The sequence below is a fragment of the Cavia porcellus genome, unplaced genomic scaffold, assembly GCF_034190915.1.
Source record: "Cavia porcellus strain 051 isolate PalLab524CR breed Dunkin Hartley unplaced genomic scaffold, mCavPor4.1 scaffold_16, whole genome shotgun sequence".
NCBI lineage: Eukaryota > Metazoa > Chordata > Mammalia > Rodentia > Caviidae > Cavia > Cavia porcellus.
Genome location: NW_026947499.1, coordinates 27,054,784 through 27,076,255, shown reverse-complemented (window position 1 = coordinate 27,076,255; position 21,472 = coordinate 27,054,784). Strand labels below are relative to the sequence as shown.

At 51.9% G+C, this 21,472-nt stretch overlaps 2 long non-coding RNA genes across 2 annotated transcripts; both read left to right on the top strand.

The window, feature by feature from the left end:
* The first annotated feature begins 598 nt into the window (after window positions 1–598).
* LOC106025296 (uncharacterized) lies at window positions 599–3,860 on the top strand. The gene is made up of 3 exons (XR_001198867.3): window positions 599–833; window positions 2,827–2,934; window positions 3,426–3,860. It is a non-coding gene; the product is annotated as an uncharacterized LOC106025296 (long non-coding RNA).
* Window positions 3,861–4,712: 852 nt separating this feature from the next.
* On the top strand, window positions 4,713–10,801 carry LOC134470685 (uncharacterized). The gene is made up of 2 exons (XR_010039743.1): window positions 4,713–9,539; window positions 10,055–10,801. It is a non-coding gene; the product is annotated as an uncharacterized LOC134470685 (long non-coding RNA).
* Window positions 10,802–21,472: the final 10,671 nt, after the last annotated feature.

Below are 21,472 nucleotides of genomic sequence, written 5' to 3'. Positions count from 1 at the left end.
TTTGGAGCCAAGGGCAGAGAAAAGAGGGGAACAGGATGGCAAAGAGCTGAACTGGAGAGAGATACTGGGATCCACCCGAGTCATGGCAGGAAACAGGCAATGGTTCCAAGGGGTGGTTGAGGGAGCTCGGAGTGAAGGATTAAGGGAAAATCAAAGTGACCGTGTGAAGGGAGACTGCTGGGGGGTGGGGGGAGAAGGAAATCGAGTCTCCCACCTGCCCTGCTGTCCACGCTCTGAGCCCCTGCTAGGCTCAGCGGGACAAGGGTCCGGAGAAGCTGGGAGGGTGGACAGAGAGCAGACAGCCAGGCTTTGCAGACCATCTCTGACAGCCCTGTGACTCAGCGGGGAGGGAAATCACTCATCAGGAAACTTGCTGGCTCCCTCCCGAGTCCTGACTGTGCCAGGATGAATAGGCTGGTAGCATCTTCCTGGGAGAGGATGGAGAAAATGAATGGGTGGTGGCAGGCGGGAGGCAGAAAGATAAAGGAAAGGCAAAGCTGCAGGGGCAGAGGAGGAGACCCACATGTAGGGACAGAGGGAGGGAAGGGTGGGGCCAGGTGCAGGGGAAGGGAGAGACTCAGAGATGGGAGGGGCAGAGACAGAGACACTGACGGAGAGAGGCTCATAGGAAACACGGAAGTGTAACTACAGGAACAGATGAGAGAGACAAGAGAAGAAAGAGATAAGAGAGAAGGGGAAAGAAGAAAAGGAAAACAGTAAAAAAGGAACAATAAGTGAGAGGAGGATGGAACCCAAGGGACAGAATTCAGAGCTGAGGGCAGAGAAGATGAAGCCAGAAAGTACGAATACTTGAAGAAATTGCAGGCCCAGAGGTAAGGACTGGCCCTGGTCACTCTCCAAAGACCCACTAAGTGCAGGGAGGGGAGGAACGGGCAGAGCACCCCGTCTGCTGCCTGGACACCTTGTCTGTGTCTTAGCTGGCTGTGCCCGGGCAACTCACCTGCAGGGAGGAGCCCAGGGCAGCGTCCTCTTCAGAAGCGGAGACGGGTGTGAGGATTGGCTGAGCTGCTGGAAGGGAGGCCTGTGCCCAGGGTCACGGGGCCCTCTCACTCACACAGCAGCTAGTGATGTCTGCAGAGATGAGGGGATAGCCAGAGAGGCTGCAGGAGCCCAGCTGCGGGCATCGATGCTCACACGTGGCACCTCGCTTGCTCTTCTCTCTGCTCCTAGGGCTGAGGTAAAGCCCAACAGAGAAAGGGGAGGTGATGTGGGCACACACACACACACACACACCTCACAGCACACATACCCCTCACTGCACACCCATGTACCACACACAGACGTGTCACACGTGCATATGCAACATGCACACTGAGCATGCACACTATACACACAGCATGTGCCACATGCACCCCCTAGGCCACCGTTTTCTAGCAGTTTCTTCACCACAGTGGAAGGTCTAGTGTGGCACAGATCAGGCTGGCCCTGAGGGCCTGAGGTGGCAGCACAGAAGCCAAGGATCTCCCTAGAGGAGGCCCACGTTTGCCCTCCTCCAGGCTGTTCTCCCCCACCCCCAGCCCCGTGCCCCAGCTCACAGGGCCTCCTCCACAGGCTCCTAGGGGCCTCAGGATCCTGGCCGATGCAGCGTGGAGAGGAGGAGCAGAGCAGGGAAGGTGGGCAGAGAAGGGAGGCTGGGATGAGAGGAGCCGGGCAGACCATGGCCTTGCCGGGTATAGACAAAGACCTGAGAGATGTCAGGACACCCGGTGGCGATGGGCCCTGGAAGGGGCACTGCACAGGGAGGGGCTGGGGTCCTGCTATGAGAGTGGCTGCAGCCCCAGCACCAGCCATGTAGGGAAGGTGGGAGTATGAGAGGTCAAAGCTTGGGGAAACTGAGGCACAAAGAGGCGAGGTGACTTTGTTAAGGGTACCTGGCACGCCAGTGGGTTAACTGTAGGGTTAGGATCTTCTCTGATGCAATTTCTTCCCTTCTTGACTTTACTGAAAAGCAAACTTGAGAGGAAGTAGATATTTCAGCTCTAGGATAGGCATATGTTTACTACGATGACTCCCATTACACAGAAAGGGAAACTGAGGCCCAGGCCAGTAACTCCATCTGGAAGAGACCAAGCCTGGGCTGAGGTCCAAGTCTCTCTCTCGGGTGCTGAATCTCAGATCTCTTCCCCCAAGCTCTGCGGTTTCCCGACCATTGCTGCGAGCTCTCTGCGATGGAGAGGCTGTTTGTGGATGGGGCGCCTGGGGAGGCTCCCTCGCCATTCCTGTGGGGCTCCCTCTGCCAAGGAACTCAGCCAAAATTCCTTGGAATCCACTGCTTTAAGTTGCACACAGGGGAAATAGAATCAGACGGGGATGTTTGTAATGGCTTCCAAATGTCTGGCTGCAGCTGCTTCCCCGGCAGAGACAGGAGGAGGCCTGGGGTGGGGAGCTGCTCGCTGCTTCTCTCCTGCACACGGGTTTCTGGGGCACTGACATTTTTGGGCTCTGGGTGCATGGCCGAGCTCTTTCACTGCGCTAGCAGAAGGATGGATGGATAAATGAATGAGTGAAGGGACAAGTGGGTGAATGAGCGAATGTTGAAGAGGCAGGGTAACAGCTTTCCTTATCTGTAAAGTGGGAGTAATTATATCATTATTGATTACTGCTTCTGTCTCGTGGAGCTCTTACTTGTGCAGGTTAACCATCTTGTGACTCAGGGCTCCAGTCAGCATACCCATTTGACAGACAATAAAACTGAGGCCTGGAGGTAAAGGTACTGGCTTAAACCACCTCATAAGGTGGATGAGGAACATGAGTCTGGCGGCTGTTTTTAAAACTCTTGCTCTGAATTTCACACCTGGCAATTAGGTGAGAGACTGGCATGATGAGAACTGGCACACAGTGTGTGTTCACCTGATTTCAGCTTGAAGAATACATAGAGCAGAGCCTCCTGGCGGGGTCATCATGGTAAACAAGGTGAGTCCTCTGTGAGTTACACAGATCAGACCCCTTCCCCTCACTGAGACCCAACTTCCTGTTTCTAAAGTGAGGCGCAGTGACGCTGAGCTCCCCGGGGAGCTGTGGAAGTTGACTGGCTGAGAAAAGTTCCATGGTGCCTGGCACACAGTAGGTGGTTTCAGTAGCATGGAGAGTAATGGCGTAAATAACAGGGCATGTCTTTTGACTGTCTGCTCTCTGCTAGGCACAGAGTTCGGCACACAATTTTTTTCCCTCACTGAATCCTCCCTCCCACCCTAGGAGGTGGACTGGACCTCATTTTCTAGCACAAAGAGTAAACAGGCTTAGAGAGTTTAATTCACCCGCACAAGGTCACTTGGGGAGGAAGCGACTGAGTGGAGAGCCCAGTTTATGGTCTCCTACGTTTTTCAAATAGCACATAAGTATGGGCATGCCCATCAGTACTTGGCGCTGGAACCACTGACATGATGCCCCTTGGTATTCCACAGGTCCAGGGTAGGATGCCAGGCTGCCAGGCTGCCGCCTCTGCTAGAATTTGCTCCAGTACCAGGTGGAGAGAAGGGGTGAGGGGTGGCCCAACGTCACTACTGACCATGCCTGAGGCCTCTCAGCAAGACGTGGGGGATCGTGCTTTTCCTCACCTGCCACACGCCTGGTGTGCGGTGCCCCCCATGGAAATGTGAAGGGACTGTGTGGCAGGAAACACAGGTGATGGGCTGGCCACAGTCCCCTCTTTAGACATAGTCACAGCTTGGCGTTGTGGCATTTTCCTGCTTGGTACTAGGACTATCATGGTGATGAACAGAAGAACGCGCTGCAGAGATTGATTTTTTTTTTCCTAAAGCCAGTCTATTGTTTTCTACTGATGGGAATCTGAAGCACAACAAGGACAAGAAGATAAAGTCTCACTTGGGGAAAAGTAACCACTGTTACCATTCTGGCATGTGTTTATCGCGTCTGTGTATGTGTGTGTGCACGGGGCTGTGTGCATCTCTCTCTCTCTCTCTCTCTCTCTCTCTCTCTCTCTCTCACACACACACACACACACACACACACACACACACACACACACACCGTCTCCATCCCCATGGACACATTTTTGCCATACTTCAGACTCGTGATCATAGTCTCCAGCTCAAAGGCCCTGGGAGGTCATAGGCGTGTGCATGAGGGCTGCAGGGGAACTGGGCAAGCTGGATGCCACATGCCCTAGCTCCAGGGCCAGCTGGTGTCCCTCTGCTCGGGCCCTGCCACAGAAGAATGCAAGCCCCCCTCCTGAGTCAGAATGGGCTCCAATTTCCCAAGAAATCCCAACAATCTAGATTTTTATACGAAAAGCCCTATTTTTTAAAAAGAAGAATACTGGCAGCAAATTTCTTTTAAATAAACCACATATGGGAGCAAAGAAAACACCCGTGGACAGTCCGGCATTTGTGACCTTTGTCATCTGTGGCCTGGAGTCTCCCACTGTCCCTTGCTAGTCACATACCTGGCAGGGGCTCTCTCATGGGCCCGGCTTGCTGCAAAACCTCCTCTCATTTTTTATGCTGCTGTGGCTCAGAAGGGCCCCTATTTCTTGGTGTTTTGCTTATTCCTCAGCTGTTAACTTCGCCTCCATCCTCCAGCCCCTCCTCCTCCACCCCATTCACCCCCCTCTCCCCACCATGCAATTTTATTAATGGTTGATTTTCTTTTTCAACTGTCTGCAAGCTGCATGGTTGCCAGGGGCTGATCGATATCTTGGGGTGTGGGGGGTGTCACTTCATTAGCTAAGTGCCATGTAATCTACTTGGTAAATCCAGCAATTTTTGAGTTGGCCAGAGAGGAGGCGAAGAAGGAGCCTGTCCAAAGGTCTAACTGTGCCATCCTGATGGAGCTGGGCAGCAGCATTTGGGGGATACCCGTTGAGGTTTGGTCTGGGCTTTCCGGGGTTCCCACATGGCCCCCACCCCATCTCCTTCCACTGCAAGTACAATCAATCATAGCCTGGCGTCTTCCAAGCTTTACAGGGGTAGGAGGGGTCCTTCAGCTAAGTAGGGCTGATCGCATTCCATAGCTTCATGAATGCTACAGAGGAGCTGTCTGCTCTGTACTCAGAGAGCAAACCTAGGCAAGAGGAGGGAGGCCACGGGAACCGACCAGTCTCTGAAAGATGCAGGATTGGAATTTGGGGCTGGCTGCCTCCTGGTCAGAACTGGTCCTGGGACGGTCACAAGAGGAGACTCGTGATATATCCCAGAGCCCAGCCCTCACCGTGGTTGTCCCTGTGGCCTTGTGACCAGTGACCACATGCTCTGGTTTTCTTTATGGATAGTCACAGATGTTTAGTTACAGAGTTAAGGCCACCGCCAGGGCCAGTGTAGCACCTCCCCTGTGACTGGATGACATCAAAGCCGCAAATGGTTTCCCCTGGGAGACAGAACTGGTGAGAAGATTCGGTGGTGACATGAGGAAGCTCCCTGACCAGGAACAGGCTTTTGTCATTAGGTCAAATTCATGAGCAACTTGATCCCCGGGGCACATGATTTCCACAGATTGTCTCTGCAGGGCACTGGAAACATGATTCTAAGCCGTAGCAACCCCAGTGGCAAGACTTGGGGGACACCAGACAGCCCAGGACAGAGGCCCAGGAGCTGAGGGTACAAGAAAACCAGAGTGAGAAGGAGAGGCCGAGGCCAGGCCCCAAGCTTTGGAACTGCAGAGGGGTTCAGGTCCCAACTGCTCCTCCTCCTCGTGTGAGACCTGTGCGTCCACTGTCATCTCCCCATTCTTATCTGGGAAATGGGACTGACTGAGGGGCTTCCTAGAGTCGACGCAGGGATTTGATAGTGATATGATTTAATGACTTTACGTCGTGCCTAGCAAGGTGGTCTGCATCAGATTAGACATTGTCTCTAGCGATACAGAGAGAAAGTAAGAGTTACTCAGAAGCCAGCATGTGCCCAGCCCTGGGCCAAATCTTCTGCACATGGCATTTCATGTTGTCCTTGAAATGACCCATTTGAAAGATGAGAGAACTGAGCCTGGGCTGGGAATAAAGTGATGCTAAGAGACCAGGACTAAAGCCAGATGTGTCCAGCCTCCTGCGACACAGCAGGGTCCCTGGGATGTGGTTGAGGCAGCAGTGGAAGGAGGCGCAAGTCTGTAGTGAGGCCAGGAAGTAGATCCTCCAGTCTGGAGACCAGCAGGGAGGCTCTGTGCAGCCAGCGAGGAGTCACAAGTCTCCATCGAGTGGGGAACAGACGCTGTACAGTGGATCCTCAGCTAACCAAGTCAGATAGTCTGGGGATGAGTCCCAGACCTGACATGCTCGGGGACTGACCTGGGACAACCTGTCACCTCTCAGGGCCTCGGGTGGCTGACACTGGCAACAAGGACCGTGCTGGGCAGCACTGTCGTGGTGGTGGCATAAGCAAGGGAACCAAGCTGGGGCGGGTGGGCTCCCTGGATGCAGACCTGTAGACTGAGACCCGTGAGCAGCACGAGGGGTCCTCGGGGTGCCATGGGCGTCCCTTCAGGCTCTAAACTCGCAGGGAGAGAAAAAGAAGTAGAATTAACAGAGAGAGAAGCTGGGATGTGGCCTGGGTGCACCAGGGACCCCAGCTGGTCCCTCAGGGGCTGAGATGGTTCTAGTCCCCTGCCTAGAGATTGGGAGCCAGGGCAGTGGTTGCCAGAAGGGGGCTTGAGCCCTGCATCTGAGGGCAGCTGCTGTGAGCAGGGGGCTGGAGCTCTTGCCCTCCACACCCCGCACTAACTAGAGAGCTATTTGAGGCCGCATCACCTCACCCAGCGAAGAGCCCCTCGATCCTTGGTTGGGCACAAGTGCATCAGTTGCACTTTCCTCTGCCTGGAGCCTACAGTTGAGTCACCGAGGGCAGGTGGGTGGAAGGGGCTGTGTCCAGGTGAGCAGGCAGGCAGGTGGGGGCAGAAGGAGCACCCTGCCATGTTTGAAGGGATGAGGTCTTAGGGGAGCACCTTGCATGGTGATGGCAGTGCAAGGGCTATGCCCCCCCTCCAGTGTCACAACTGGCAGCGACCAGACGCATGAGGTGGGAGGATGGAGGAGAAACAACCCCAGCCTCGCCTGTCACCCCACAGGGCTGTGCCTTCCAGCCGGGCGCTCGACCCTGGAAAAAATTGACTGTGTTTCCGCCTGACTGGTTGAGAGTTACAGGCTGCGGGCTGGGGAGGAGGGGCAGGGTGGCGGGCAGCTGCCTCCTCATCAGGATGGATTTTTCTGCTTCTCTGCTTGTAGGAAGAGCAGGAACAGGCTACGGGAGGCTGCTCAAGGATCGCTGTTCAGGCGAGGGCATGTCAAGGGCTGGCTTTGTGATGGAGGACGGGAGGGAGTGGGGAGAGACGGGTGAGAGGCCGTGGGCAGGCGAAGGCCTCCAGCTGCAGGGCACCCAGAGCCTGCGGCATGAGAAAGGGTTTGCCTCCCCTTCATCTTCCCCTTTTCTCTTTCTTTTCCTTCCTCCCTCTCTCCTTCCTTCCCTCCTGCTTATCCACCCATCATCCACGTGTTCACCCACCAGCAGCCCCTTCCTTCCATCCTCTCATCCATCCACCTACCCATCTTTAACTGATTCACCCACACACTCCCATCCCATCCTTTCCTGACACCCAAGGCAGTCATTTCTTGGGGATCTGCCTGAGTCAGGCATGGCACTGGACCCTGCTGATGACCAAGTCCAGATCCTGCTCTCCTGGAACCTGCAGTCCTGAGGGACGTGATGGCTCCGCAGAAAGAACTCATTGTCCTCTCTCTGGGTGGCTCAACATTCTTGGGGAGCATCATGGTGTGTGGCAAAGTTGGAGACACTTGGTGGTGGCGGGGAGCAAAGGGACAGCTCTGGGAACAGGCACCTGCAGGGACAGAGACATGGAGAGCTGCGGGTCTGAGGCTGGCTAGGAATGCATTTGGCCTAAGGCTGGGTGCGAGTCTCTTCGAGGCCAAGGTGTGGACACTTAATGGAACCAGGGAAGTGGGATTGGTCTGGACCTTCCGGGGCCTTGAACATCAACTCCAAGACTTTGGACTCTTCTCTGGATTGAATGGGGTTTTCTTTTTATTTATTTGTATATGTCTGGACCACACGGTGTCTATAGTCACCTTTGAGGGTGGTTATGTATACCTCGATTCTTTTTATCCCCTTTCCCACTCCCTCCCTTCCTCCGTCTCTAGAGCCCCTTTTCTATTATTATCTTAGTGCTGTTATCATTATTTCCAGTTCATGTTTGTGACACACAAAGATTCCATTCGCGGAGAGTCACGTACGTGACGCATCTTGGGTCTTTTTATATCCCCTTCCCTTCCTCCTCCTCCCACCCTCAGACTCGGTCCCTGCCCATCCTAAGTGGCGTTTTCTTATTCAAGCAATAGGAACCACTTTTCATATCAAGTTATATATAGAACTCCAAAGTGCAATGAAATACAGCAGAGGAGCTGACGCAGAGGCGCATTCCAGAACATTGTGTGCCGAAGTCTTCTCACATCTTCCCCCCACTGTGATGTAGCTGGAAACACGGGCACAGCACCTCAGGCTCCCAGAAAACCCACCCTGAAAATGAAGGGAGGTTATAAAAGAGTTCTCTTTTGGAGAGACCCATCCGCAGCAGGTCCCAACTCTTGCAGGACAAAGAATCAGAGTGCTTGTGGAGGAGTAAAAGTGGCTTTTACTACAAATTAGAGTGATAGCTTTGATTCCAGAATGTCCTGCCCCGTCTCCAGGGCTTTGCCAGGCCACCATCAGTTCCATCTGAACCACATGCATGCCTGTGATTCCCTAGCGTGGGCTGACTCAGCTCACCCTCGTCCTAGTCCTTCCCAGCATCTGCATCGGCCTCCTCCTCTCTGGAGTGCCAGCCTGCAGCCCACTGCACCAGGGCCTCCCTCCCCTGCCACCCTCCTTCCAGCGGGGAGTCTTCCCTGTTTCTGAGTCTGACCCTGAGAGCTGAGATCCAGCCCCAGTCAGTCCACAGTGGAATTTGTCCCGAGCCATCCTACCAAGCCTTGTGGACCCTCCAGTTCATGGATGTCCATCCTCATTCTCTGGATTCAGCAGGTTCGCATGTGTGGAGATCAGAGTAGAGGCAGGTAGGACTGTGGAGCAGAAACCAGAGCATGAACCCCAGCACACAGCAGGTGCTCAGAGCATGTTGACAGCAAGACAGCAACAACTACATCGGAGTCTCCAGGAGGTGCCTAAGAAGGGACGCGGAGCTGGGTTTGGGAGGTGGTGGCTGAGGACAGTCTGAAGCGGTCTCCTGAGCCTCAGGACACACTGCTGCCAGGCTGCTTTGGCCGGCATGCCGAAGAAGGTGGTGCAGGACAATATGTGTGCACAGCCTCTGAATATGCACCCTCGTTCCCACTGTTTACATCATTAATTTGCACGGCCCCATTTGCATGTGCTCTTCCAACTCATACTTTTTACGATGCAATTACTACTCAGAGATGAATCTTTTATGAGTTTCTTTTTAATGTCTCCAGGGTCCTGTATTCTTGAGGAAATCTTGTGGAGGACAGCTAATTTCTCTTAGAGGGAGGATTTCAAGCCCAGGCGTCCTCCAGGGCTCCACCTGCAGGGCTCCTCTTCCAGGTATCCTTCTTTGTGGATGCAGTATACAAGGCGAAGTGGGAGACAGGGCCCTTAGGCGTCAGGCAGCAAAGTGGGTTGGTGGTTAAAAACACTAACTGTGGGCTCAGGGAGGTAGTCCAGATTCAGATTCCTACCCCAGCACTCAGGAGCTGTGCAGACCTGAGCAAGGGACTGGACTTCTCTGATCCCCAGGACCTCACCTCCTGAAAGGGATCAACAGCCAGGAAGTGACTCTCTTACACTTGTCTGGAGAGTAGAGTGGGGTTTTCTGTGCAGACTGCCAGCAGGATTAGCCCTCAGGGAAAACCTGCCCTTAGTCCTGATATTCCATACCTTAAGACAGCTGCTGGCCGCTGTCCTGGGCACACGCACTGCATTGACCTCCTGAGTCACCGCTTCCTGTGATGAGGAGAAAGGTGAAGGTGACGATTGTCCCTCAGGGAGCTGCGGAGTGTGGTGCCCTGAGCTTTGATTTACACTACATTTTCTTGCCTCTTTTCTCCATGATTGCACAGGGCTGAGCCGTGCTGTCTAGTTCATCTTTGAAGAGGAGCAGGAGGAGGCGGGCAGGGGCCCAAGGAAGCGACTCACACAGGGAGAGGTCACCGCAGCCCAGATGTGGGTGTGGCCTTGGCGTTTCCCAGTTCTCTAGACTCTGGGGTGGAAGATGTTTTGTGCCATTCCCCAGAGGGTAGCATTTGAGGTCCAGACAGAGGAGGGATGGATCTGAGTCCCACGGACCCTCACGGTGCCCAGAAGAGTCGGTGCCTTTTCCTCTGCTTGCATCACTGTGACACCCCCCCCTTCATTCCTCCTGTGCCAGGTCAAATGGCCCATTTTCAGAGAATTTTTCTCTGGATGCCCAAGAAAGCCTGAATTTCCCATTCAAAATACTCTCCCAACTTCTTGCAATGACCTTTTCTTTCTTCCCATAATTGATATTTTATTTTTTCTCTCTCTCCCTCTGCATCTTCTCTCTCTCTCTCTCTCTCTCTCTCTCTCTCTCTCTCTCTCTCTCTTTCTCTCCCAATCATATGTATGCCTATTTTTTCTTATTATCATTTTCACAGGTAATATTTGTACATATTTATGATATACAACATGATATCTTGAGATAACATGAAATCAAGCTAGTGGATTTATGTAATACTTCAATAGGAATCACTTATTTGTAGTGAAAACACTTGAATCTATTCTCTTAGCAATTTACAAGAATAAGATACACTGTTATTAACTACAGTCTGAAAAATAAATCTTTTGAATTTATTTTTCTTGTACAACAGAATGTAAAGACAGATGAGTGGAAAAGTGGAAAAGAAAAAGGAAAAAAGAGGAAGTTGTGAACTAATGGATGGATGGATGGATGGATGGGTGGGTGGTTGGATGGATGGATGGATGGATGGATGGGAGGGTGGATGGATGGATGGATGGATGGGAGGGTGGGTGGTTGGATGGATGGATGGATGGATGGATGGGAGGGTGGGTGGTTGGATGGATGGATGGATGGATGGATGGATGGATGGGAGGGTGGGTGGTTGGATGGATGGATGGATGGATGGATGGGAGGGTGGATGGATGGATGGATGGGAGGGTGGGTGGTTGGATGGATGGATGGATGGATGGGAGGGTGGATGGATGGATGGATGGGAGGGTGGGTGGTTGGATGGATGGATGGATGGATGGATGGATGGGAGGGTGGGTGGTTGGATGGATGGATGGATGGATGGATGGGAGGGTGGATGGATGGATGGATGGATGGGAGGGTGGGTGGTTGGATGGATGGATGGATGGGAGGGTGGATGGATGGATGGATGGGAGGGTGGGTGGTTGGATGGATGGATGGATGGATGGATGGATGGATGGGAGGGTGGGTGGATGGATGGATGGATGGATGGATGGATGGATGGATGGGAGGGTGGGTGGATGGATGAATGGGAGGGTGGGTGAGTGGATGGATGGGTGGATGGATGGGTGGGTAGGTGGATGAATGGATGGATGGGTAGATGGATGGTGGGATGGATGGATGGATGGATGGATGGATGGAGGGATGGAGGGATGGATAGATGAGTTAGCTGTAGAACCCAGGCTATGTCCCTTGATCTCCTGCCCTCTCTGTTCCCTGAAGCCCTTGCCCCTTTGATAGTTTCAGGAAGGTGGTTCCCAGTGGAGTGTCTCTGCCCCCAGGTAAAGCCACCACCGTGGTCATGAACACACACTGCTCTCTCCATGAACAACAGCAGGCTCCTCACTAAGCTGTTTGCTAGATTCTCACAGTGGCAGTTTCCCAAGGCCTGTGGATGCTGGGTGGAGCTGCACCATATTCTAGAAACTTCTATTTCTGTTCTATATAAACAAAGCAGGAAAAAAAAGCTGGTTTTGCCAAAGACACATGCTGGCCTGTGAATCATCTCTATCCAAGCAAGACGAGAAAACCTCCCAGGACCCGGCCTCCAACTGCACCTCCAGCCAACACAACTGCACCCCTCCCTTCCACCAGCACCCCGCTGATCTCTACATACCTGGTCTCACACTCAAACCTCAGGGTTCAGGCCAGAAATGTACAATAAAAAGTGGGTCAGCATATGGCTACACAACATACCTTTCTTGTCTACACCAGGAATCTGGATTTTGATGTGAAATCTCTCAAGTGTTAAATGTTAGAAGCCAACTCAGATTTTGTTTTTAAAATGCGGTACAAACTGCCAATTCATGGAGGATGGGCTTTGGTCTGGGGGCGCTGATGTAACCTCTGCTGGATGTTCTCCGGCAAGTCTGCAATAGTTCTGGGCCTTCTGAGCTCCTCCCTTGGATGGGGCCCCTCCTCGTGACTCTGCAACCCTGAGATGCCACAGAGTGGAGACAGAGCTGTTCCAATGTGCTATCTCTGCTTTTAATTAGAGCCTTGGTCATGCAGATCCAGTCATGGGGATACATGTCAGTCACTTGATGATGAGGCCATTTGCGTCTTTTTTTTCTTCTCTTTCTGTCCACTTGGATCCTGGGGTTATAAGCTCAGGCTCTGCTTTCAAGCTAGCCAAGTTCGAATCCTGTCTGGGTCACTTACGAGGTGATCTTGGACAAAGGATTTAGTTTCTCTTCAGCCTTACTTTGCTCACATGTGGAATGGGACTTGTGTTGCTCTCTCGCAGGATGGAGAAGAATGAACCGGCATAGCAATTGTTTAGAGCAATCCAGCTCCTCCTTCACCCTTTGATGTACGCGGCTACTCATGGTCACTCATTTGCTTGTGCTTGTTAACACACCCATTTGGTGTCAAGCTTTGTACTAGAAGTAAAACACAGCCTAGCCCCAGGAAGAATTCCAGTAAATTCTTTGAGATGCCCAAACTAAAAGACAGAAAGGGCAGATGATTCCCTAGCTCGCACAGCTGGTCAGGGCTTGAGATGCAATTCCAACCAATGGTGTGTGCCATTTCTACTGGAGCTGATGTTTCCCCAGGGATGAGAGGAGAGGATTCTCTTTGCTTGGAGGCTTCTCATGACAAGGAAGGAGTTGTCCTCTGTATCCGGTGTTGACTGTTTGCAAGTGGGCCCTGGAAGAAAGGAGCTTGAACACACTTGTGACCCAGTCCTGGTGCTCAGCACGAAGCCCTTGTTTATAGACACCTCTGACTTATATCCTGCTTTGGACCAAGCCATGTACACCAGAACCATGTGTGTCTCTGTGCATTGTGTTGGTCAGTGGTGCTGCTGAAGGTCACACATCTCACGTTCCCAGGCGCTCAGCCTCTATGGGGTACTGTACTCTCGCCCTGCCAAGAGTGACCAGTAAGTAGGTGGCCAACATTAACTACTGAGCACTTACTCTATGCCGGGCCCTGTTCTATGGGCTTTACACTCTGGGACTTCTCTTTGTCTCCACAGTCATCCTAGAGAGGAGATGCCATGGTGCTCACTCACTCCTTTCAGATAGGGACACTGAGGCCAGAGAATGGAAAGAACTTGCTGGAGGTCACAGCAAGAGTCATTGCCAGATACAGGCAGACTCAAAGGAGGAAGCCTCAGCATCTCTGGCATCTCCCACCTCACGCCACACACCTCTGCCCACTTATCCCGCTGCCCTCATGTGCTGTGAGACCCTGAGTGACCACATTCCCTCTGCCAGCTTCACATCTGAACTAAAGATCCCTGTTGCAGCAACCCTCTCAAAGGATGAGGACCAGAACACCCAAGCGATACGCTCCTGCTCTGGGCAGGTGGTACAGTGATTCCCTCAGGACAGACTCGCCCACTGGCTGCTGCATGACCTGGGGCCAGTCCTTTCCCTTCTGGGCTTCAGCAACTCTAGGATTTAATCCCATGAGTTCCAGGAAACTTCTAGGCTCAGACATTCAATAGAAAACTGAAAAGCCCCCCCACTCCCCAAGCACCTCCCTTAGGGAGTTCTTTGCTCCTGTTCTTGGAAACCTAGCAGCAAAGACACCATCTCTCCTGACTAATTTATATCCAGAGAAACCTCAGGAACAGTTCTGTTTCCATAGTAATGATGGAAGCATCTGCTGGATTAAGGGAATAGAGGAGAAGTCTATGCTGTAGGTTTACATGTGCTGTGTCACCTCTAGTCCCTCAAGCTTTCTTGCTGGAGATGGTGGCTCTCAGCAGATAAGAAAGGCACCTTCAGCTCAAAGGAGCTGGTTCTATAGCACAAGGTCACTCCTGGCACCGGCACAAGGAGACATCCCTGCCTCACTGGAGCGCTCACAGTCCACCCTCTCATGGGGCATAACCTGCACACACCCTGTGGGTTAGGAGCGGTCTCTCCATTCCCAGCTGGAAAGATCTCCAGCCTTGGCCACCAGCATGGAAATACTCTGAACCCAGATGGTGAGAAAGATGAAAGAGGAGAAAAGGAAACTAAAGAATGTTTTGATTCTTGAACTCTTCGCCACAAGGCGTCCTCTGCCAGGTACATGACTTCACTACCAGGTGACCGGAACCACCTGGCTGCCGGTGGGCCCTGGCAGCCCGGCCATCATGTGACACACACAGCCTGCTGGCTGTTTTAGTGCAGCCTGGACCTCTGCTCCCAGCACAGAGGAGCCCGGCCCCCAGCTGCACCCCACTCAGTCCCTCATTCACTCAGTCACTGGCGTGTCTGCTCACACAATCATTAATTCACTCATTCATTCCTTCCCTTATGCTTGGACTCATTCACACACTCATTGGTTCACTCATTCACTAATTTATTCATTTGCTAACTCATACATTAACTCACACGTTCATTCATTCACTCACTCCCAAGCACTCATTCACTACTGATTTACCCATTCATGTTTAAATACTGAGCAACCCTAGGTGCCTACCCCTCTCCCCAGCACCAGAAATATAGGAATGAGTAAAACATTTGTTGTTTTGAAGAACCTACCATCTAGCAGGGTAAATGACATTAACCTAGGAAGTCCCCAGTCAGTGATTCAGCAGTGATTGTGGTAAGTTTTAGAGAAGGTGGTGAAACATCTGATCACACATGATAGGGGTGCAGACCCCAACTACAGTGTAGCCCCTGCTTTTACTCTCTGTATTGCCAACCAGAGATGTGCGGGCGCTTCCGCTCCTGCAGCGCTAAAACAGTGCTTGGGCACCCATCAGCCACGTCTGGATCCTTGAGGCGCAGGCTGGGAGCAGTGAGACCAGGCTCAGATCTTCAAGCTGGTTCCAGCGTGGGTTCCGGCTCTCTGTCGGCTGTGTGCCCTTGTGCAAGTTAACAGGCAGTGTCCCAGGTGGAATGAACCAGTCAGGGCGATCTGACTGTGGACCAGAGTACATGAGTGAGGCCCTTAGCATGGTCAGCTCAAGGAGTGGGCAGTAGGTGTCTCCCACTATGATGGTGTCACTCCACAGAGCCTCTGAGGAGGGGACCACAGGTCCCAGTACCACCCACACCAGCCTGAACTTCAACCCAGCTGAATAGGGGTCTCTGACCCCAGTGCAGTGCTATTTCCAAGCAGAGACAAACCTTCGATACATTGAAGGAATCACCTTCTGTCTCCTCCTGCCAGCCATCAGCCTGTGTCTTGGACACCCAGATCAAGCCACGGGAAGCGAAGGCCCACGGCCGGTGCTGCACAGGAAACCTTCCCAGGCCTCTGACTCTGGGTGGGGGACATCCAGCACCGGCCTCCCTCCCCACAGCAGGAGCTCTAACTTCCCCTCATCTCTCCCTGGCTCCTGGCTTCATTATCAACCCCAGGATTAACTCAGATCCCTGCATTTATCCCCATCTGTCCCAGATTCGTCACCAAGACACTGCCGATGTTAATTTGGTAGGTTTTTGCTGGGAAGGATCACTGCTGAGTTAGAGTTGTTGCTCAGAGCGGGAGGGGCTCCAGCTCTTTTGGGTTTAAAACAAGGAAGAAAAGAAGCCCCTCCCCCCCACCAACCACACACACACACACACACACACACACACACACACACACGCACATGAAAGCCCCCAGACCCCTAAACCAGGCAGCTTGAGGGCCTGTGGGCAGATAACCTTCCACCCTGGCTTCAGCATCAGAGAAATTCCTTTTAAATGACTCTGCAGACTTCCCCACCCACTGAGCTCCCCTCTTTGGCTAACAGATGGGCTCAGCTAACCATTCCCAGCTTTCCGATGAAGCAGTGTCAGGCAGTGCGGCCCCTCAGAAAGTCATGCTTGGATAATAAATTCCAAGGCACCCCTGCCATCTGCAAGCTGCCAATCACGGGGGTGCTGGGCACTCCAGGGCTCTCAGCCTGCTGCTGCTAAGGTGCTGGGGTGGACTTCCGCGGGTGGGGACCCTGTCGCCCCGGCCCTGATTCTTACCCCAGCTGCCTTATCCCAGCTGGAACAACGGGGCCATGGATCCTGCCCTACCCCTCCTCCTACGCACAGCATCTTCTGGGATGCAGGGCACCGCACTCAGGGCGCACTGCGATTCAGGGATTACTCATGAGCTTCTGAGGCAGACGGTGCAAGCTGATCTGCTGCCGTGTCTGGCTCAGCAGTGTTCCAGTGGAGAAAGGCCTGGCTTTCCCCATAAGATCCCTATCTGGTCCTAATTTGTTTCTTTTTCTTTCTTTTTTCTTTTTTTCTGTGGTGCTGGAGACTGAACCCAGGGCCTGGCATACGCTAGGCCAGCACCCTGTCACTCAGCCATAGTCCCAACCATTTCCTTATCTGAAGGTGGGAGTTTGGGACATTCCCTCTGTGATAGTTTGTGTGAGGATGAAAGCAAAATGCATGACACTGTGCCTGGTCCAAGGATTTAAATGACAGCTGCTGTCATCACCGCCATCAACATTGTTACTATTATTAGTATCCTTGTTACCATTTACGATGCTATTTTTAGGCTGACAAATGGACTTCATGATGCTTTGTAAGACTCCCGTGTTGAAGACGTGATAAAATGTATGCAAATGTCTTAACCTGGCACAGAGCAGGCATTTGGGAAATGTTAGTCATTTCTGTCAATCTCTGACTCATAAATTCATTCATTCATGCATGCAAGAGACTTTTGATTTTTCTCTTTCTATTTTATGTTGGCTCTCCACAGAACATGTAGTCATTTGATGTAGGCTTTTTTCGAGCACCTTTGTGTGCCAGGTGCTGTGTTAGGGCTTGTCTTAGTCACTTTCCCAGTGCTGACACAGAGCATCAAATACACACTACTGAAGGGAGCAGGGTTTTATTTTGGCTCATCCTTTCAGTCCATGACCTACCGGCTTCCAGCAAAAAGCAGGATGGCAGAGGAGCATGATGGGAAACAGGTGCTCAGAACCATGGCAGCCAGGAAGTGAAAGAGAAGAGGAACCAGGTATGAGACCCATCCTTTCCAGTCCACGGCCCCAGGGGCCCACCTCCAGCCAGGCTCAGCTCCCAATAGCACATCCAGCTAGGAGCCCATCAGTGGATGAACCACCAGTGAGGACAGCACCCATGATCCTGTCACCTGCTGCACATGTGAGACCTTGGGTGCATCTTAGATGTAAACCACAGCAGGGCTACAGTGACAAGCAGGGAGCGCGGAATTGCTGAACTGATAAGATACTTGCAACTCATTGTGATGAGGCCAGGGCAGAGCCAGGGGACACCCTCAGCCAGGCTGGCAGAGCCCTGGTGATTTCCCACATCAGTGCTTCCTCCGGTCGGAACTCTGCCGTTGCCTGTGTGACGGCTCCTGAATCTCCCTCACCCTCTGTCTCTGCCTCCCTCACACTACCAGCTCCACAAGGCAAGTAGGGAGGGCATCTCTGTCTGTCCTCTTGCACCCTCCTTCCCAGTGCCCAGACAGGTGTCAGCGTTTCCCGCAAGCCAGATCCATTCTGGCTCCCTTGACCAGGAGATGGGGAACCTGGGATGAGATGGCGGCAGAAGGAGCTGGTCTTCTGAGTCACACAAAGGACCTTGTGTTTTGCCTTGAAGACAACGTGAAGCCTGTGGAAAGTTCTTTAATGGGATAAGATAAAGGAAAATGAAACAGGTCAGTGACGGTGCTATTGCAAAGCTTGAGCTAGGCATTCTGCTGTCCAGTTATGAGCAGCGTGATGCACACCCACACCTTGCCCCAGCTCTCTGAGAGCAAAGACACTGACCGCAGGGATATGACTATGGGTGGACAGGTCTGCACCTGGAGTGTCACACAGAGCATGCAGCCAGGCCTCCCACTGGACACTCCCCCCAGTGGTTCTGCTAGGATCAAAGGAGCAACATTTCCTGTTCATTGAAGGCTCAGAGGCCCAGAGTTTGCAAGGTGGGCAGTGTATACATGCAAAAGGGACCCCTTCTTGCCTGCCATGTAGAACCTGGTGGAGCCTCAGTTTCCCTTTCTGTGAATGAGGATCCAGTTAGAACAGTTATGAAGAGTAAGGTGCTCACCATAGACTAAAGACACTGTATCAGAAGAGTTGAGGAGAAGGATCAGGAAGCAGAGAAGAGGGAGGAGGAGGAAGAAGAAGGAGAGGAAGAAGTGGAGGAGAAGGAGGAAGAAGAGAAGGAGGAGGAGGAAAAGGATGCGATATGGGAGCTGGCAGAGGCAGAGGATGAGGTAAACGAAGGCTCCAGTGATGGCGTGTAACTGGCCCAGTGTTACACAGGAAATCACTCGCAGATCTAGGATTGGAGGGGAAATAGCAGGAACCCACTCACGTGCTCAATCTTTTTGGACTGCAATCCTTAAACTGTACCAAAGCACACTGGATCCCTGGGTGCATTCACAAGATGTTTTAAACAGCCATGGTTAGTCAGTGATATTTGACTGTGGAGAACACATGAACTGCTAATGTTGTGCACAGTTTCAGCATTAGATCACACTACATTCCTTCTGGTGACCTCGTATCTTTTGACTCTGAGTTTCCAGCTGCTGTGATAAAAAGGAAAAGACTGTGCCAAAATCAATGGCGACCAAGAAATGAGGGTGGTGGGGATAAATGGGATGCAGAGTCAGATGCTCACACTCCACTGCAAAAGAGTCACTGATACAAAGTGCATCAGTGACACAGCACAGGAGTGTTGCTGATGCTGCAGCTCCAGAGGCTTCACGGAGCCCAACGGGCACACACAGTTCAACCGGAAGTGATGACACTTCTTTAAGAAGAAAATCACAAGTGTGATTCTTTGACCAACCTACCACAGGGGTGTTATTTTTGCAAATCTACTATGACCTGAGTGCCTATTAATTTGTTTGCACATAAACACCTAGTCAGCAGCACAGTAGGGATCACTTTGGGTGGAACAGTGCTGGATTAAAGGTGCTGGAACCCTGCAGGTTTAGAAGCTCTGCTCCATGATCAGGGGTCCCCATGGGAAGGAAGGCGGCTCTGAGTCTGCAGCCACAATGGAGTTGTTTGAGAGAGCAGGCTGATGTCTTGCAAAGAGGAAAAAAGAAGGAAACTAGATGGATGTCTCAGGTGGTCATAAGTCACTGTTTATTTACATCAGTGGATGGTGACGTCTAGAGTCTTGTCCTCTGGCTTTATCCAGCAAGAGGGAACACTCCTTTATCCAGCTAGCACATGCTTAGCATGCACTCGGTGTCTGATGCTGAGCTGGGACAGTGACAAATGAGGCAGCCCTGTCTACACACGTAGGAGAGGAAAGATGGGAGGGAGACGGTGTGAAGGTACTGTTCTTATTTTTATTAATAAATCTCTGAGAACTGTAGGTTCAGAGAGGTTAATAATCCATAATCACACAGCATTGAAAGAGGTTAGATCTTGACTCCTGGCCGAGACAATAGCCTGTTGAGGCAGGAGGAAGGAGGAGAAGCAGGAAAAAAGAAGTGAAAATGATTAGGATGTGAAAATGATCAGGATGATTCCCCAAGGTGAACACAACTGTTAGGTATAACAAATGGAAACCAAAAAATTAGCTTTGAAAAGAGCCTTACTTGTAGATTATCAATAATGCTTAAGATTTAATAATAAAAACACAATTCAATTTAAAAATAAGCAGAAGGTTTGAATTGACATTTCCCTAAAGCACATGCACAAATGGCCATCAAGAACAGAAAAGGCCTCAGTTCTTAGTTACTAGGAAAATGCTTACCAAAAGCACAGTGAGGTATCTTTAGCCCAGCTAAGGTCATTATAATTAAAAGTTAGACAATAACAGCCAGGGATTTAGCTCAGCCGCATAAGCGCCTGCCTTGCAAGCAGTGGCCATGAGTTTGATCTCCGGTACAAGAAAAAAGTTAGACAATAATAAGTGTTGGTGAGGCAAAGGAAAAATTGAGAGCGTCACACATTGCCAGTGGGAATGTGAAATGGTACAGCCCTGGGAACACCATTTGGGAGTCCCCCCAAATACCCACTGTGGAATGCCTGCATGACTCAATGATTCCATTCTTAAGGTCCACATCCAAGAGCATCGGGGTGTGGCTGTCCTACAACTTTCACAAGAATGAACATGGCAGCGTGACTTGCCATAGCCCTAACGTGGAAACTATTCAAATGCCCGTCTGCTGGCGCGTGGATGAACAGGATGTAGTGATGATCGCCCTCCGTCAGTACACATGGGATGAACGAATGAGTGCTGCTCCTTCTAGAACTTACGTGGCATCTGGGGCTAGATGAGAGGTTCCCCGAGAAACGTCCTAAAACAGTAGCAAGCTCAGGTTGCAGATTCTGCAAGATCCTCAGTCCTGCATTCAGGTACCCCCACCCCATAGGGCCAGGAAACCAGAGACCTCCTGGGTGTCCCGTGTGATGGGAGGCGCTCATCTTGGTTTCTACAGCTCCTATATCTGCAGCCGGCCTGCAGTCAGCAGTTACTAGTGGCTCACACTGATGACCTATTGGAATGGCGTCACACATGGGAAGCGCTCCATTATGTAAACAGTACAGTCATTGCCACATTGCTAATGGAAAATCGAGGCGCCAGGAGGCTCGGGGACCGCTCCAAGGACTGGAAGATAGTGACTTCTAGAGTGAGAACTGAAAAAGGCAAGTTGGCTGAGAGCTGGAGTCAAAGGTCTCTGCTCACAAAGTTTATCCATGCACTTCTTTAATTTCAGGTTATGTATTGGGCTCTGTGGGTTCTCTGTGCAAAGTTCCTTGGTGTCCCCTTTCCAGGGCACCGCAGCCCACCTTCCAAGTGCCAGTGTGTCTGTCTCTCTTCCCAAGGGTTTTCCGGGCCTTGGGGCTTTGTCCACCAGACATGGAGAAATGAAAATCCAGAGGGTTTATGAGTCTCCACCTGCTGTATAAACCCCAGCTCCCTTTCCCATTCACTTTTCTGTTGGGCCAGAATCTCCCCAGTGATCTAGGGTGGCAATATCCTTGATAATGTGACACATGTTGATCATTTCCAGTGTGTCTCCCACCCATCCTTAGGTGGGGGCTTCCTAGGATTGCCCCCAGTCTATGTCTCGCAGCTGCTTCTGGGTAACCCAGACTCATACGGCACTGGGCTCTGGGAGAGGCTGGGGAGCACACTGGTGAGCTTTGATC